At 41.5% G+C, this 19,818-nt stretch overlaps 1 long non-coding RNA gene across 21 annotated transcripts in view; it reads right to left on the bottom strand.

The window, feature by feature from the left end:
- The window catches only part of LOC137384865 (uncharacterized), a 290,645-nt gene that overhangs the window by 74,930 nt on the left and 195,897 nt on the right, over positions 1-19,818 (bottom strand). For 20 of the 21 annotated variants that reach the window (XR_010977693.1, XR_010977691.1, XR_010977692.1 and 17 more), the window contains one exon: positions 10,349-10,449. The exons of the other annotated variant lie outside the window; for it this stretch is intronic. This is a non-coding gene — a long non-coding RNA (uncharacterized lncRNA). The remainder of the gene's footprint in view (positions 1-10,348; positions 10,450-19,818) is intronic. 21 annotated transcript variants of the gene reach the window in all.

Genomic DNA, 19,818 nt, shown 5'->3' with positions numbered 1-19,818 from the left:
GAGAGAGAGAGAGATGCAGAGAGAGAGAGAGAGAGATGCAGAGAGAGAGAGAGAGAGAGAGAGAGAGAGAGATGCAGAGAGAGAGAGAGAGAGAGATGCAGAGAGAGAGAGAGAGAGAGATGCAGAGAGAGAGAGAGAGAGAGAGAGATGCAGAGAGAGAGAGAGAGAGAGATGCAGAGAGAGACGAGAGAGAGAGAGATGCAGAGAGAGAGGAGAGAGAGATTGCAGAGAGAGAGGAGAGAGAGAGAGATGCAGAGAGAGAGAGAGAGAGAGAGAGATGCAGAGAGAGAGAGAGAGAGAGAGATTGCAGAGAGAGAGAGAGAGAGATGCAGAGATGAGAGAGAGATGAGAGATGAGAGAGAGAGATGCAGAGAGAGAGAGAGAGAGAGAGATGCAGAGAGAGAGAGAGAGAGAGAGATGCAGAGAGAGAGAGAGAGAGAGAGATGCAGAGAAGAGAGAGAGAGAGATGCAGAGAGAGAGAGAGAGAGATGCAGAGAGAGAGAGAGAGAGATGCAGAGAGAGAGAAGAGAGAAGAGAGAGAGAGAGAGAGAGAGAGAGAGAGAGAGAGAGAGAGAGAGAGAGAGAGAGATGCAGAGAGAGAGAGAGAGAGAGATGCAGAGAGAGAGAGAGAGAGATGAGAGAGAGAGAGAGAGAGAGAGGCAGAGAGAGAGAGAGAGAGAGAGATGCAGAGAGACGAGAGAGAGAGAGAGAGAGAGATGCAGAGAGAGAGAGAGAGAGATGCAGAGAGAGAGAGAGAGAGAGAGAGATGCAGAGAGAGAGAGAGAGATAGCAGAGAGAGAGAGAGAGAGAGATGCGAGAGAGAGAGAGAGAGAGAGAGATGCAGAGAGAGAGAGAGAGAGAGAGAGATGCAGAGAGAGAGAGAGAGAGAGATGCAGAGAGAGGAGAGAGAGAGATGCAGAGAGAGAGAGAGAGAGATGCAGAGAGAGAGAGAGAGATGCAGAGAAGAGAGAGATGCAGAGAGAGAGAGAGAGAGATGCAGAGAGAGAGAAGAGAGATGCAGAGAGAGAGAAAGAGAGATGCAGAGAGAGACAGATGACTCAAGCGTATAAAAATATCTGCAATAAAAACTAGTCGCAACTGCTACAGCACCATAGTGGAGGGGGAACCTCTCCACAGGGCAGCCTGTTGTTGCAGCTGTGGCCGTTACAGTCACGGCAGTGGGTGGGGGCGGGGGGAGGAGGTGTTTAAAAAGCCAATTGGTGTGCTGGCACCTGCACCCCCACCTTTTCACCCGGGCATGATGTCAGGAGACCCCCTTCATCCCCCAGCCGGATTCCAACGACCTCAGGGAGTCTGCCTGCTGACTGAAAAATTCCAATCGGCGGGAGGAGAGGAGCTTTAATAGGCACTTATTGATGCCTAATTGGCTACGTGCTGCTGGCACCCAATCTGGCATGTCCCAAAATGGCCCAGAGGCAGGAACATGCCAGCAATCTAGAACACCAGTGTCAGGAAATTGTAGCCTCGCCCACCTCCGGTCCCCTCCTCCTCACGTGATTGAAAATTCCTCCCAATGTATCCAACAACTATGACAAGTATAACTTCAACTGGAGATTCGCAGCCAAGCATTCCTAAATCCTCACTCAGTCAACAATTCACTCCCATCCCATCACTCTCCTCCACAAAGTGCACAAACTGCCCCTCCACCACCACACCCCCCCCCCTCACCCCCAATGCCATGTGGTAGACAGACTCAATATTTCGACCAGCCATTGGATCCTCCTATTCCTGCTTCATGCTCAGACTGACAGAAGCTCCTGCAAATAGTCTCAGACTCACTCAGCCCTCTACACCACAATAGGTACACAGCTCCAAGATGGAGGAGAGGCTAGCTCATCCCTTACCAGCAAGAATGGAATACACAATCCTGTCAGAATGTTTCTAAGTAACGATGCACAAGCCTAACTGGATGAAGATGCTTTCCTCTCCTATGATCAAGATTTCATGCAGATCTCCATTTTCAAAAATCCTTAGTAGCTACTTGGTGTTTTGCTAATAATTTGCATCGAAGCACCGACACTTTCCAATTCCACAGTAAAAGGCTTTAGAACAAAATGAACCACTTCTTGCAGCTCTGAAGATGTGTTCTGCTCCGAAGCCTGGTCAGTCAGTCATTAAAATCTTCCTGTAAATGCCGAGAACTGCTGGCATTGCATCAGTGTAAGAAAAATGCTCTAATGGGCAGCATGTTGCACACTTACTACGCAAGTGCATGCAAAATTACAACAAAATGCTGGAATACACAGCAGGTGTGTTAAAATAGAGGGAAAAAAAGGCAGATTTCTCTTCAGGCACAGAACATTCATAGCTACAAAACATGAATCAGTTTTCTTCAGGCACCAGATCTTCTATGTATTTTTAATTTTATATTTTCCAGCATTCTTCCTGAAGATGTTAAGAAAATTCAGGGCCATGACAGGTCAATCAGCCCATCAAGTGTGCTCTACCTAGAATCTATTCATGTATATTCTATCACTGATTCTTCTCCCACACCACAAGACAGCCTCCAACTATAATCAACATAAAGTTCCTTCCTTTACCTCCCACAACGGGGGGGGGGGGGGGGGGGGAAAATCCCTTTACAAGCTTCAATCCCTCGTCTCTGTAGATGGCAACCTAACTCCTTTTTACAAGACGCTTTGTCTTAGAAAAACATTTCTTTTCCAATCTCGAACACTGATGAATGCACATTAAATGAGTGTTTGTCTTGTAATCCCGTGTTCACTGCCCAAGTTAAATAGCTTCTTAACTATGATCTCCGCTGTATTTAACTGCTGAAAGAGTTTCAGCTCAATAATGGAAATAAACATCAGAAATTAAAAGTTATATATAGATTCAACTCCACAGGCTTTCAGAAAGTTATCCTAGAGAGTTTGATTTGTGATTCTAGAATAACCCTGCAGCTATCTGCGATTGATAATAGACAGCACATGGAGGGAGTCTAAGATGTGAATTTTTGTCAAGTACTGAAGGAAGAAGGGATAGAGCCACAGGGGTGCCCTAAACTTAATGAACATAGAAATTGAAGGAAGTTGCTAAGCTTTTTCAACAAATCATGGTTAAGAAGATTCATTTAATCATGAAATGACTCCAACAGAGTGGTGCTGATAGGACAGCTCCTCCTCTGATTTACCAGAATCACCTCTCGAAAGCCCCATTCTTTTCCCCCAATATTAACAAGTGTATGAGCTGCAAGGGTTTTTGTACAGTGAAAGGTTTCACTTCGATGGTTAAAATGTGTATTTAGCACAATCAAATTTCAAGCAGTCCTGCATGCACTTCTGGATAATCGAATCAACCTACCTGTGGGGAAAAGAGCTGCATTGTTTTGAGTTTTATCTGTTCAGTATTCCAAGATAATGTTTCACTCTTTTGGTGGAGATTTTAAGGATACTGAAAAAAAAATCTTTTAATAAAATGCTCCAGTTTTGCAGGATGTATTTAAAGAAAATGGTTTAAACTGCAACTTCTGGTTAACAGTTGAATTCCAAGTTCGAAGAATCTTATATTGTCCACTGGCTAGGATGGCATTTTACCAGATGAATATATTTAAGTATCAAAGGATATGCAAAAACATTTCTTAAATCATTTGTGGTACTTCTTTTCTTGTATGCTGAATCCATAGGAAATAGTACCATGCTATACAGAAACTGAAACACCTCACCGTGCTTGAATAACTTAGAAAGGTGCAATTTAAAAAGCCATAGAGAAATCTACAGAAATCACCACCCACTGCCAAACCCCCCCGCCCCTCCTCCCCACTCCCCATCACCACAGCAAAAAAGAAAATTCCAGCAAAACATCAAACACCTTACTAGCGAATGTTGAGCAAGACTTCAATTATTCAAAAACATTCATACAGCATAACAAACACCATACTGGCTTAACCATGAGAGGTGCAAGGGTTCAAACTTCAGTGAAGGAACCAATTTCAGATGGGATGATATTCCACATAAAATTAATACATGATCACAGATAAAAGATTCTCACCATGTTTCTAATTTCAATCTTACTCAGATATAAGCCTAAAGTGCAGAGAGTTGGTCATCCAGTTACAGTACATTGGAGAGAACGTTGGACAGTTGCAATTCACAGCAGCCACATACTGTGCTCTACTTTCTAAATGTGGTCACCAAGCAGTTAAAAGACTAAAATGACTGGCCTCTCTGAATCAAACTGATGGAAGAGATACAAAGGCCTTATTGGTTTCTTTTTTGTTTGCTTAACCCAATACAAAATTAATTATTTTAAAAATATGCTCTAAACCCTTGAATGATAGATCTTGGTTATTACAGTGCCTCTGTGCTTTGTTGAAGATAAGTTTTGAGGATTCATTTTTGAAACATTGAAGAAATGTTAAACTTTGGGGTTTTCAAAAGGGAGTTATGTAAAGGCCACTTGACTTTGAAAAACAGATCCTGGAAATTTTTTTTTCCCCAAAAAGGATCACAGAGGTCGTGTGAGGAAAGCCACCTGACTTCCAGCAACAAGCCGCCTTTCTGGGAAACCACCTGATTTCCACTTCAATAAACACAGAACTTTGGACACGTGGAGAAGTTGTTTACAAAAGTAGTAACAGGTCAAGATTGATGGAGATCAGAAGCTTGACTTCCTGTTGTCGGTTTCACTTGAGAATTGTTTTGAGTTGGGATTCAACTGTATAAAAGAGAGAACTTCCAAGGAGAGAAGAGAACTTCCAAGGAACAAAGGACCAAAATGCAGCTCAGCTATCCAGCACCTCTCTAAAAGACCGAGAAGTCCACTGTGTCAACTCATCTTGTCTCCTATCTTTGAAGAAAAGCCTGCTAAATTAATTCTCAATGCCGCCTGAAAAGAACTGTTCTAAATGATCCTAGTGACCCGTCTACGTGTACTTGGAAGCCAGACTGTATGCCAGTTTTGGAACACAACATATCTGCTGCTTCAAGAACGAGCAAGTATGCAGCTCAAGTGTTTTTTGTCTGTAACAGAGCTCTAGAAACAAAACTCCCTTTACTTTTCCAGTTAACTAGTGTGTGTGCACCTGAGTGTGAGGGGCTAAGGTAGAACAGACATTCCAATCTGTGTTTTTATGCTTTATTTCATTACTGCTCAAGACTTGTTTCATAATAAACTGATAATTTTGTTCATTAAGAAACTAGGTTGGGGTGTTTTATTCTGGGATAAAAAGAGTCTATGATTAACCGTATCAGCAAGTGGGAAAAAAATTTAAATATATGTCATGACCCATGGAGAAGTGGAACTTGAATAAACAGTGCAGTCCTCCCACCTGGGTTGTTACCTCCAAGACAGAATTTCAGACAGAGGTCAATATTGATGAGTGTTCTGTGGCCACATGGAGTGAGATATAAATTTGCCCGATAAGATGGGATTCTTTAATATGCTTAAATTTTCCACCAGTCTCCCAAATCTCTATTCATGACATCAAACAGTACGATTGCCGCATACTTCTCCAGTGAGAGAATAACTAAACATAAGAGATAGGAGGAGTAGGCCATTTGGCCCCTCGAGCCTGCTCCGTCATTCATAAGATCATGTCTGATCTGATTGTGGTCTTAACTCCACTTTCCTGCCAACCCCCCATAACCCTGGACTCGCTTATAGATCAAAAATCTACCTAGCTCTGCCCTGAAGATATTCAATGACCCCAGCCTCCACTACTCTCTGGGGTAGAGAATTTCAAAGCTTAGCAACTCGGAGAAGAAATTCCTCCTCATCGCAATCTTAAATGGGAGACCTCATTTTGAAACTGTGCCCCCAGTTCGAGATTCCTGCAGGAGGAGAAATATCCTCTCAGCCTCTACCATGTCAATCCCCCTCCAAATCTTACATGTTCTAATAAGGTCACCTCTCATTCTCGTAAACTCCAATGAGTATAGGCCCAATCTGCTCAACCTTTCCTTCATCTCAGGAATCATACTAGAGAACCTTTCTTTGAACTGCCTTCAATGCAAGTAAATCTCTCCTTAAATTAAGGAGGCCAAAGCTGTACATAGTACTCTAGATGTGGTCTCACCAACGTCCTGTGCGGCTGTAGCAAGACTTGCCTACTTTTATACTCCATCCCTCTTGCAATAAAGGCCAACACTCCATTTGCCTTACTAATTAATTGTTGTACCTACATATTAACTTTTTGTGATTCATGTACGAGGTCACCCAGATCCCTCTGTACTGCAGCATTCTTTAATTTTACTCGATATTTTGCTTTTCTATTCTTCCCACCAAAGTGGACAACTTCACATTTTCCCACACTATACCCCATCTGCCAAATATTTGCCCACTCACTTATTTATATCCCTTTGAAGACTATGTCCGTCTCACAACTTGCTTTCCTACCTATCTTTGTATAGTCAGCAAAATTTGGCTATAATTCACTCAGTCCCTGCATCCAAGTCATTAATATAAACTGCAAATAGTTGAGGTCCCAGCACTGATCTGTGGCACTCCACTAGTTACAGTTTGCCAACCTGAAAATAACTCATTTATCTTGACTCTGTTTCCTGTTAGTTAGCCAATCCTCTATCCATGCTAATATATTACCCCCAACACCATGAGCTCTGATCTTGTGTTGTAACCTTTTGTGACATCTTATCAAATGTCTTTTGGAAACCCAAATACGCTACATCGAATGGTTCCCCTTCATCCATCTTGCTTGTTAAATCCTCAAAGAAATTCAATAAATACAACTTTCCTTTCATAAAACTATGTCTCCTCTGCGTGATTGTATTATGATTTTCTAAACGTCCTGCTACTACTTAATTAATAATGGATTCTAGCATTTTCCCCAATGACAGTTGTTCGGCTAACCTGCCTATAGTTTCCTGCTTTCTGTCACATTCCACCACCCCCCACCCTTTCTTGAATAGAGGTTTTACATTTTCCAATCTGCTGGGACCTTTCCAGAATCTAGGGAATTTTGGAAGATTACAACTGATGCATCCACTATCTCTGTAGCTGCTTCTTTTAAGACCCTAACATGCAGGCCATCAGGTCCAGGGGATTTGCCAGCCTTTAGCCCCATCAGTTTTCTACTACTTCCTCTGTAAGAATAGCAATAATTTTAAGTTCCGCCCTCCCTTTTGCCCATTGATTTTCTACTATTCTTGGGATATTATTCGTGTCTTCTTCAGTGTAGACAAATACAAAATAATGGTTCAAAGTCTCTGCCATTTCCTTGTTTCCTCTTATGAATTTTCCAGTCTCATCCTCCAAGAAACCATCGTTTACGATAGCTACACTCTTCCTTTTTATGTATGTAGAAGCTTACTGTCTGTTTTTATATTTCTTGCTAGTTTACTCTCATATTCTAGTTTCGCCCATAATTTTTAGTCATCCTTTGCTGGTTTCTAAAATTTTCCCAACCTTCTGGCCTATCACTAGTTTTCACAGCATTGTAGACTCATCACAAAATCTCATCGCATAGCACAGTGAAAAACATTAGTTTTAGTTCTCCTTTCACTTGATGCCGTCCCTTTTTAATTGCTAGCCCACCCCTTCCCTTCCACAACCCCTCACAGACAAGCATTATTATTTTGGCCATTGAGAATGCCAGTGATCCATTCTATAGCCTCAACTCATCTCAGGAGACCTGCTGTTAAGTCGCTCCTGTCATGCTAGGCCCCCACCTGCCAAGAATGAGGCAAATCAATTTTGTCAGGAACACTGATTTTTAACTGTTGTTGGAGCGAGAAAATGACTTGCTAAACAGATCAGCCATGGTTGAAAAAAAAACATTTACATACTAACAGACATCAAAGACGAAGCACATTCCAGGGCCTACTAAGGCAGATACAATCCACAAGAGCCAGGACTGGTTAGACCAGCTGGTCCCACGACTAAGTGGCTGTTCCAGGGTTTTCTTTTGAACTGGCCACAGAGAGTCTGAACTCAAAGATTGTTTGCTCCTGGACTGAGTAGACCTCTCCTGTCTGCTCCCATCTCTTTCTCAAGTCTCTGAATCCACATGAACTCCAAGAGAGAAAAGTCTCCTACAGTGAACAAGGTTTAAGAATAATACTGGGCCCCAACAAAAAGCAAGATCCACCTACAATCAAGGACTCTACAGTCAGCTCGAAGAACCATAACACAAACTCTTCAGATATTGCCTCAAATTTTTCCACTTTATTTTTCTTCTGCTCTTTTGTGTCTCTATTTGCATGTGTGTATCATGTATGCATGCTAGCGTGGGCACGTCATTTATCCATAGGGTTTAAAGTTCAAGTTTAATAAATTTCTACTTTTCTTCTTTAAACATAAGAAAACTAGTTTGTGCTGGTTGGAAAGTGGTCACCAAGGGGAACTAAAAACAAAATTAAATCCTGTTACCATAAGACCAGGTGAAGACTGAGAGGGAGCCTTAGACACCTTCCTCACCTGGTCATAACACTGCATAAACGCGACCGAGCATAACTCACTCCAATTCATGGTTTGCTCTATGGTCCTCCAGCCATGAGTTCATTCTTAACAGTAACTATTAGGATCTGGATGTAGGAGAAGCAGAACATATGATATAGCTGACACTTACACAGAAACGGGCCATTTGGGCCAGCAGGTTTATGCTCCACATGAACTTCCTTCCACCCCTCTTCACTGAACCTGATCCGCATAATCTATTTCATTCTGCCTTGTGTGTTAACTTTGCTTCCCTTTAAATGCATCATGTCCTCTTTACTGCATCAACCTTTCCCACAGTGACTAACCACCTTTGGATCTAACTTACTTCACTGATTCTTAAAATATTTCATGCACCATTTGGGACTTTCTGCAGAGATCTTAACGAGTCAAACAAAAAAACAAATTGGATGCAACTGGTAAATGGGGAGCTGCTCAGCCAGTTAAGAATTGGGTGGCTTGAAAAATGCAACACAAGGCTGAAGTAAAACAAATGCCCCTCCATAGGATAACGGAAAACACGCACAGTCTTTATAATTTATAGCAAAAAAAAAAATTCTGATACTGCAACCTGCAACTATATTGATGAATGCAAATACAGGGGCAATACACCTTTAAGGAAACACACCCCTTTTGGCCACTGCCATATAAGGGTACAAGTCAGAAGATGCACAGGTTCCTCCATCTCCTCTTATGCATCGATATAGAATTTATTAACATTAATAGGTAATTGTTCAGAAAGAAAAAAATAGCATTGCAAATGCACTACAAGTTGGTCAGTATTTGAAAGAGAACAAGCAGCTGGGATCCTTTAATCAAAAAATGAATATCAGTTCATAGGCATCAGCTTTGGTCAGAAGGTTATGGGTTCAAATCTCACTCGAGACTTGAGCACATAATCTAGGCTGACACCTCAGTGCAGCCCTGAACAATGGTAGACCATTAGATGGGATGTTAAAACCAAGGCACAGCTGCCCTCTCAGGTGGAATTAAACGATACCATCCCACTGTTTAAAGAGGAGCAAGGGAGTTCTCTGTATCTTGGCCAATAGTTATCCCTCACCAACATCAGTGAAAATAGATCTCATCGCAGCTTGCAGGACCTTACTGTGCGCAAATTGGCTGCCACATTTATCCCACATTACAACAGTAACTACACTTCAAAAGTATTTCATTGGTTGTAAAGCGGTTTGGGAAGTCCCGAGGTTGTGAAAAGGTGCTATATAAATGAAAGTTCTTTCTGGTTTCTTCAAAGGACTCCACCCAAACTTTATCTACCTGTCCAATTCAGATGCTGACCAACCCAAGATGCAGGTCATGCATTTTTTTTTTCCAGATTGCCCTTCTCCCTCCTCCTTTGATCCACCATTGAATGGCTCAGCCTTTATAGGATTCCTTAGCAGTTGTGCAAGACAAAACAGATCTTCAAATCACATTTGTTTAAAAAAAAAGTGTAGTTTGGCAAATTCTGGTGGTTTTTTCACACCTACAATCTTTTTTTCTGAAGTTGGTCAAAAAATAATTGTTTGAATCCTGAATAAATTCCCAACTTGCACAAAAAATTTCAATGGAACATAGATTTGGAGCACTACCCTCAGTAGTTTTGCTCCTTCTCAAGCTTACACACTGCATTTCTAATCAGGCTAAAATGACAGCCTCATCAGCTGACAAAACACCATCATGCCTGGCTTGAAATGGGCCCAAAAGGCTACAGCTCTACTGGTCTGCAGAGAATTAGGGAAATTCGGATTCATTCATAAAATGCTGCAAAACAACAACAACAATGGAGCTTTAAATTCTTGGGTAGACTTAGTGACAGCCTGTTGATCAATAAACACAATCAAATAATGAATGCAGCTCAGTGCCAATCAAACTTCAGCAAAGATCCTAAAGCCAACAAGCTTCCTGTTGCTGCCAACCAAAAAAATGGTCTTACCGAGTTGGTGCTGTGCTTCTGCTTCTCAGCCACAGAATCATTTGACTTCATTGTTTCATTAAGAAGGGTCCTGCTCTTAATTCTTTGTGCTGTGAGCCTCCCTGAAATAAAATTAACCAGTACGTGTAATTGGAGTAACATTTACATAACAGATTTAGAAATATTGTTTGCATCCCTTTCTTTTCTACCCTGAACTTTCACCTCTTCCAACACAGAAGCAAGGCAGGTGATGTTTCCACATTCGCAGTTACGTGACAAGACTGGCATAAATTTATCACTGTTCCCTCTCTTTTTCTGACGCTGAGGCGTTATTCTGCATATCAAAAACCATAGAAGGTATGGAAGTGAAAACAGGCCACCCTGCCCATCAAGCCCTTTCATATGTCAGAATGGATTTCCTGCGGCAGCCTAATTCCCCATTTAGCTGAGATCACTTTACATCTACATCTCCTGCCAACCTCATTAACAGACTAGAAGGTAAAACCTGGCATAAATAAGCAGAGATCAGTGCTGCCAATTGGGGCAAAAGGAGAGTGTGGAACTCACCATATGAATAGTAACGTTTCAATCTTTATAATTCGTACAATTAGGCGCAGCACTTTTAAGAACATGCAATTGTGGAAGCTTTTCATTTTTTGTCACGCACACTGGTCTTGCATCATATAAAAGTGCCATAAGGAAAAACAAACTTCTTGCTGCAGTGGGCAAAGTCCAGCAAAGATCTGAAGCAAAAGTCTGGCCTCGCCATACCTTTGGCTGAAGACCTAAACTCTGGCACTCTTTCCCTAAACCTCTCAGTCTCCTTAAAATCTACCTCTTGGGCCAAGCTTTTGGTCACCTGCCCTAATACCTCGTGTAGCTAGTGTCTAATTTTTTTGGCTAATATTCCTGTGAAGTACCAAAGAATGTTTTACTATGTTGAAGGTGCTAAATAAATGAAAGTCATTATTGCTGTTCTGTTCTATTTGATTGGAAGTCAATGTCTCCTCTCTCTATGGCAGTGAAGATTTGGGTCTTGGCAGAGCCCGAAGTTTAGTCAGATACGCACCAAAGTTGATTACCAGCTTTGTGGCAGTAGGCATCCGGGATCACTGTCGTCACTGATGTTTACAGTGGGATATACCATCTCTGCTCAAACAGCAGCTGCTGGATTGCTGGAATGTGGGCTCTGCAAGCATTAGTCAATCAGCAGTCACAGCTCTGCACAGGATGCTCAAAATGTCACCCAAGGCAGGCAGGTGAAACACTCCTTAATGATACCACTTATCAAATGAGAATGCGTTAACGTTCTTACTAAATAAGCAGATTAGTCCTGCAGCCGAATTGTGGCTAAATAAAGGCTATCATAGTACTCCCTTTTCTCTAGTCTGATCAGTGATGTGGATAAAAGGGAAGTGTTTACATTTCACTTATTTAGTCACTTTTCACAATCTGCCTGCTGGGCCAGTGAAGTGGCACAAATCACCACAGATGAGCACAGTTTCATGTTTATTTAGCTGTCATTGATGAGAAAATTCAGAAGTGGGGTGAATAGTGATAAGTGCAGTGGATAAGCACACTATCATTTCACTGGGGAAAGGGAGAGAGAGTAGCTGGTTACTGTGGTGGGTTAGTGCAACATCCTTTCACTGTAGACAGGGGGTGGAGGGAAGAATGAAGCAAACTCAGTTTGTCAAGACCTGAAGTCAAATGCATTTGGATAGTCTCAAATCCAGGTCCATTGGTTTACTGTCCGAAATGCTAAATGGCAATTTCAAAATCATTGCTACTTTGAGCCAATACAAGAGAGAGTTTGCTTTACTCTAGTTCCCTGTTTTCCAGGGGAATAAGTACTCCCAGATAGTGCTGCATTCACTGACAAGAATTCAAACACTTCCAATTCTGACACCAGTGGATCCACCTTAAAGTGGTCACAGTTACAGTCATTGGAAAAACGGTCACACAGATATTGAATGTCACAGCTTCAAAGTCATTTGAAACGCCTCCCACATCATCAATAGACTCTTAGCAAAAGTTCACGGAGCTGCTGGTGCTGTTTTGTTTTCCCACAGCTCAGAATAGAAGTGGCAATTATTTTATTCCAATTTCCTTTTTTGGTTGAATAGCATATTATCCTTGAAAAGGTTCAACAGCTTTTTCTAATAAATCCCATAAAATACTTTACTTTTTGCGCCCATCAGGATAGTGAGGTTGGGGAAAAACAAGACGGACAGATTAATATTGCACATTCAGCATTCAATGTCATCCTCAAGGTTAAGGTACAGCATGTCCAGAAGTAGACTCAATCTCTTCCTTAATCCCAACTGCAGACAATCAGGCACTACTTCAGAAAGTAAATTAACAGCTTTCAAAAAGTTGTTGAAATGCGTTTGTCTTGTTTTTCATTAGAATTGGCATTTGACTAACAGCAGTGCAACTCTTAAGATATTGCATTTTAGACTAAAATTAAAAAAGGCTGTTATTAATGTTGCCAACCCCTACCTATGGAGATATGTCCTAATGCCTGAAGATGCATGGCTCATATTCATGATTAAGAAATAATTTATGTCATGCCCTCGATACTTCACGTGAAGAGTACACTATACTTAGTGTGCTCCAGGGAAGGTGACATTTTATAATGGCCATAGAAAAAAAGAATTGGAGTTTTTCAAGATAAGGCAAACAATGCCCAACATTAAAAAAAGATAGAAATCTTTTAATACAAAAGTAGACTTTCATCTGACTCCCTAACAGGGAAGAGGACTGAAGATCTGTTGCTAAATGAGACAAAAAGGGATTTAAAAAAAATTAAGGGTCTGGCAGGGCTCAATAAAACGCTGTAGTTACATGTACTTTGCTTATAAGCAACGTTTGGGTGTGGCTTCCATTTGAACCTATCCTGCCAAACTGGAACTCCATATTAATGCAACAAACAGCGATGAACACATTAGCCAGACAAGCTAGGTGACCACCCTCAAGGGTCAACCTCCGTTTAACAGGGGGGGGGGGGGGGGGGTGCATTCATGGCATCTGTGCTGATTTATGCCCTCAGGAAGTTGACAGGAATGGTTTGGTATGATAAATCTCATTTCGGGACAGCCAACTAAAAGAGTGAAATTATGGTTTAACAATTTTCATCAGGATATTGAAAAGCTATGACAATTGTTTTTAAAATTGATACAATAAGGATTGATATAGTCTGTCCCTGCACTGATTAACCCTTTATCATAAGGAGTCTTGTTAATGATGGACAAGCCCGTATAGTCCATGAGGGACCCAGAAGGGTTGGTTGACCTGTCATTTGGAGCTGGGGTACTTGGTACTCAGTTCCAACTAACTCGAGCACTAATGGGTAGGCTGGGTAGTAGCAGAGAAGCATCAGGAAGACAAATGGCTCCTCTTCAGCAAGTCTCTCACTAGAAGACAAACTGCAGGAACCTCAATGAATACCTTGACCTCTATTGTTAGTGAGGACAGTGATAATTAGTGAGTAGGACTTTGAAGGGATGTGATGGGAACATAAGGGACACAAAGTGTTGCGTCCTGCATTTCCAGACAGCTATATGGCTTTATATGGGCAGCTCGGGCAGTTTTTCCTTTCCTTAAAAAAAAAGGACCAGTTTATACATAACCACTGCAAGCAGATATTTGTACTGTGGCAGTTTTCCCAGTCCATCAAATCATTGGAATGTATGAGCACCAGCAATAACCGGCAGGGGAGATGCCCCATTGATGACCTGCTCAACCACAACCAGACTTGAAGATGCCGTGTGTCTCTCCCAAAACAGGTGTCAAATTCACAACAGATTCAAGTGTTTGCAGTACTACTTTTTCCACCAACCAGACAGAACTACTGAAGCCAAAGAACACAGCTCAACACGATGGAACAACTTCAAATTCTGATAAAACAAGCTTAAGGATATGCTGCAATTTTAAATTTCATTCTCCACAAAATCTTGATTTTACTCTCTCTCAGCTTGCTGATTAAAATTTAATGAGACAGTGGGGAGTTGGCTTCTTAGACATGTATTCTGACACACTCGCAGCTCTACTACAAGAAGTTGCAAAATATCTGATTACAAGCTGAAGTAAATTCCAGAACTTGTGAAAACAACAAAAGGCCATTTTGCCCATCCCTCCATATGCTGTGTATAACCTGCCCCATCACATACTCCCTAGGGAGATTAAATAGGAGAGTTAGTACGAATAACTCGATCTCCCAAAGGTAAATCAACCAAAACTCATTAACCACTCCCATATTTCCACTCTACAGGCTTGGTGTGTTGCCCTCCAGAGACATTTCAGTCCATATATTTCTCACGTCGCCAAACCCATTCTAATACCTGAACATGTTCTTACAAAGCTGCAACCAAAGTGCAAGGCAAATAGCTTGCTGAAATCTTTGCCATCTGTTCCTCTCGGCATTTGCACAAAACATCTGCAGAACAGCAGTCTCAAAAAGCATGACTGCACTGAAATGCTTTGCTATAATCTGGTCTCAGCATCGAAATTCACTGGCGTTAGTATCAGGGGAGATGTTGCATATAGGCTGCTGGGCTGATTCACTAACACTCATGGTTAAAAAGATCATCGCAAGACATCCAGTGCAGGAGCTGAGTGGGCCAGTGCTGAGTTATGGTATGGGAGAAAGTGAGGAATGAGCAAGAGAATGGTAGGCACAAGGGAGTGAGCAGAAAATGACAGAGGTGAGGATTTAATGTGGTGTCTCTGGTTTGCAAGTTGCAACCGGCACATAACACCCAAGATACAGATAAAAATGAAATTATCCCAAATTATCCAAATGTGCTCCCAATCTCATTAAGCTTATTCTAGGTTTCAGTGAAAGAGGCAGGGTGAAACCTAAGGGAGACAAATACATGAATAGAATGGTAATAGAGGGATACAGACCCCGGAAGTGCAGGTGGTTTTAAGTTTAGTCAGGCATCATGATCGGCTCAGGCTTGGAGGGCCGAATGGCCTGTTCCTGTGCTGTACTGTTCTTAGTTCACACAAGTGCCATGTTCGTGTGCACGCTGCCAAACACCACTACCAACAGTTTGGAAGCTTTTCTCACGTACGGTGCACAGCAAGGAACAGACCCGAAGGACCATGTGGCAAACACTATAAGATAAACTAAAAGGGATCCCAGTAGCTCACTCAATTAATGCTCAGCACCATGGACTAGTGGGAAAGTGTACGTGACCCCCACAACACTGTCTTCCATCTCTGTCGTCACTGTGAAGAAACACTAAGTAGAGATCAAAAGCTTTGATACAGGATGAAAGGGAAAACTGGAGCAAGTTTAAAAACAGATAGGCAGAAAAAGAGGAAGAACATTTTAGTCACATCCCCAGTGAGGTGAGAAACCAGGAAAAGTTAAGGAAATGTTACGGTTCCAGTCCTCCAACTCTTTCACCTCCCTGCTTCCCTGCCCTCGCCATACTATGGCCACAAGCACAAAAATCAGATGCTAATAATCTCAATTGAAACATGATAAAAATCTACAATAATGGCCTCAGGCAACATAAGTACCTACATTTCCAATGGAGGACTTCAAAATAAGGCAAGATTTAAGAACATAAGAAGTGGGAGCAAGAGTAGGCCATACAGGTCCTCGAGCCTGCTCCACCATTCATGATGATAACTGTTGATCATCTACCTGAAGGCCACATTTCCCCACTATCCTCGATTCCTTAGTGTCCAAAAAGCTATCGATTTTGGCCTTGAATATACTCAGTGACTGAGCATCCTCTGGTGCTAAAGCCTTCAACCACCTTGGCTCTCTTGCTGAATTCTCTGCTTAAACTTTGCCACCACTCCTTGATCTTCAGAAAACTCAAAAGGTATTTTTGAAAACCATACTTTCAATCACCATTTCTAAACTCTCCCTCCACGGTTGGATATTCATTTCCCTTATCTAACTCCATTATGAAATGCCCCAAGACATTTTTTATGTTAAAGACACTATATACCTACAAGACATTCTGGCTGTTGTGTAAGCAAATTCCGTCACAACTAATCTGTGTGCAAGACCTGACAAAACAGCAATGAGATAAAATGCAAGAATATCCACTTAACAAAATTTGTTTGTTTGCACCCATAAGTCTGTTATTCCTTATTCGACACAGCGCAAGAACACAAACAGAAGCTCACTGAATTGGGTGGGGGCAGTAAACCCGCATCTCAGTTCAGTAGGTAGCACTCTCGCCTCAGAGTTAGAAGGTTGTGAGGTCATACCCCTATCGAGGAACTCAAATCTAAGCTGACCGTGCAATGCAGTACTCAAAGTGCCGTACTGCCAAAGTTGCTGTCCTTTCAGATAAGATGTTTAAACTGAGATTCTATCTACTCTTTCAGATGGGATGTAAACAATCCCCATAGCACTATGTGAAGAGCAGGTGAATTCTCCCATTCTTCCGGCCAATATGTATCCCTCATTCAACACAACTAAAACAGATGATCTGGACGTTAATCTTGCTGTTGTTTGTGGGACTTTGCATTGTAATAGTGACTGCACTTCAAGGGTCTGTAACGAGTTCTATTTTTAATTGGTGCTTCTACACGTACAGAACCATGCTACAAAAAGTGTGTTCCATTTTCCTGCAAAATCTGTACTACTTCTCTGATCTTTTTATGAATTCTAGGTTATTGCTGCTTTACAACAATTTTAACACTTAGTGCTGCAAGAGAGATTTTAATAGGATTCTTTCCCTGGGTCATTGCCAACAATTTATTGAGCATCCCATATAGGCAAAACAAAACCCAGAAGGGGAAAAAAAAGGAAATTTGGAACCAGTTTTCAGCTGATCAGGACTCAGTTTATGATGTGTGTGTCCCAGCTCTAGAACAGAGTGCAAGGCATTGGAGGCACAGGAATATCAGTAATGTTCAGGGCCACTGTTTTACAGTAATCAAGACAAATTGAGGTTTATAATTAAATGAGATTGCAGGATTTGAACCAATGTTCTGGGAATCACCCATTAATAGTTAATTAATTGCAGAAAAATACAAATCAGTTGCCTTGGCAATGTTTGAAGAAATAATTCACTAAGACTTGACATTGAAGTATAAAAAAGGCTGAAGAATTGAGAGAATTGGGGAGAAAAGATGAGGTAAACCAAAACCAAACTTTACTTTTTTTTTTAAAACAAACACTGAGAATTGCTTTTATCTTAGCTATTTTTAATAGATTTACATCTATAACACACTAATAAAGCTACTCCAGACATCTGTATTAGGGGATTTCACAGCATCGAGCGTGCATCAGACGAAACCTCAAAAGGATCAGCCCAGGGTCAGACAAAGAAGCAAACGTGGTACTGAACCTATTCTGGCCATCGCTGTTCAACAAAGTGCCCAACAAAGTGTCCAGTGGCAGTTCAGTGAGAGTGCAAAGCCCTGCAGTTGAGCAACAGTCAAAATGGTGACACTGGCAAGTGGACAGAAATGCTCACACTTTTTGGCAGCATGGTATAGCTCCGGATTCATTTTTACCCCATTACCAGCAGCAGAATCACCATCACAAGCTTTGGTACAACAAAAGAAAAAAAAAAAGTGGCAGAAAGGGGCCAAATGTTCGAAATCAGAAAAATAAAAACAGCTGGAGATTCACAACAGGTCAGTCAGCATCAGAGAGAGGTTGTCATTTTGCTTATGCCCCATTAGAACTCTCAGTATGGTGCTCCAAAGAAAGGTTGTCTCCTCTTGAAGGCAAATAAATAAAAGAAAGTCATGCTTTATATAATATACGTATTACAGCATTTTAATGGGATTTTCCCCAAAGAGCTCCCAGTACATTCGTTGCTGGGAAAGTACAGGCTTTTCCAATCGGCCACCCCAATGGCTAGTTTTTCCCAAACAACTGCCTTTTTAAACTTGGAAAGTTTAAGAACTTCATTTGCATACTGACACCTGAAACATTAGAATGAGACTGCAATGCGCAAAACAAAGTACACTGAACTGAACTTTAACTTCGAAACTCAGTAAGAAACATAAATGAGCCCGCCAGAAAGCAGAGAGTCCAAACAGATCGCTCAGCAAGGAAAAATCTCCAAGTTACTGACCACATCTCATTGCTCAACTGACTGAAACGAAAGATTAACATATTCAAAGTAAACTTCATTTCTAAAAAGTTAATTACAATTTTATTATATAAGTTATAACTTCTAATATTTTCAGTGCAAAGCACTCCCCTCCCACCAATTCAGGTCTGACAATTCTGAGTCAAATGGGAAATCTCTTCTGTTGTTTTAAAATGATTTGTTTTTGCAGAGACAGGGTAAATGTGATTTCAAAACTGACCGAGTATACGCATCATGAAAAAGAGTTGTTGATGCGTAAAACTGAACCAACTCAGCCGCACTTTTTAAAGTGAGAGTCGAAAGACATTTGTGGTTGGTGCCAGGACAAGAAATTAACTGTCATCTCATTTGGTTGGTATGTGGGGAGTCGCCCTTTGAAACAGCAATGTACGATAATCTACAGATAGGTATAAACAGGCAAGTTCTGGCTCCCTCATGGTAGAACACCGTAGGGGATAAACTCAAGCCCATTATTAATGTCTCAACATGGAAAACTGTTCCTGTTAGCCATCCTATGGCACCAAGTCACAATTGCAGCAGCTCAGTTTTAGCTTTGTATCAGTCTAATAGAGAGCAGAGTTCTATGCGTAGCAACTCTGTACCACTCACACTCAATCACCACATCTAGAAGTACTCAAAAGACTTTCATCCAAAAGACAGACTTGCATTTCTACTGCATCTTTCACGACTTCAATGTCCCAAAGCACTTCATAGTCAATGAAGTACTTTTAAGAACATAAGTAATAGGAGCTGGAGTAGGCCATTTGGCCCTTTGAGCCTGCTCTGCCATTTAATTTGATCATTGCTGATCTTCTACCCCAACTCCACCTTCCTGCACAATGTCCATATCCCTTAACCAAAACTCCATCAACCTCCGTCTTGAATAAACTCAACAACTGAACATCCACAGCTCTCTGGGGGTACAGAATTCCAAAGATTCACAACCCTTTGAGTAAAGAAATTTCTCCTCATCTCAGTCCTAAGTGACTGACCCCTTATTCTGAGACTGTGACCCTGTGTTCTAGATTCCCCAGTCAGGGGAAACATTTTCTCAGCATCGACCCTGTCAAGCCCAAGAATTGCGTGTTTCAATTGGATCACTTCTCATTGTTCTAAATTCCAAGGAATACAGGCCTAGTCTACTTAGTCACTCCTCATAGGAGAAGCCCCTCATTCCAAGAATCAGTCCAGTGAACCTTTGTGCACTCCCTCCAGGCCAAGTATATCCTTCCTTAGGAAAGGAGATCAAAAGACCACTGCTGTAACATAGGAAACATGACAGCCATGTTGCACACAGCAAGCTGCCCAAACAACAAATATGATAGTGACCAGATAACCTGCTTACAGTGATGCGAATTGACACTGGGATAACTCTTCTGCTCTTCTTTGAAATAGTGCCATGTGATCTTT

The sequence above is a fragment of the Heterodontus francisci genome, chromosome 27 (assembly GCF_036365525.1).
Source record: "Heterodontus francisci isolate sHetFra1 chromosome 27, sHetFra1.hap1, whole genome shotgun sequence".
Lineage (NCBI taxonomy): Eukaryota > Metazoa > Chordata > Chondrichthyes > Heterodontiformes > Heterodontidae > Heterodontus > Heterodontus francisci.
The sequence above is the reverse complement of the archived record's forward strand: the minus strand, read 5'-3'. Positions and strand labels throughout refer to the sequence as shown.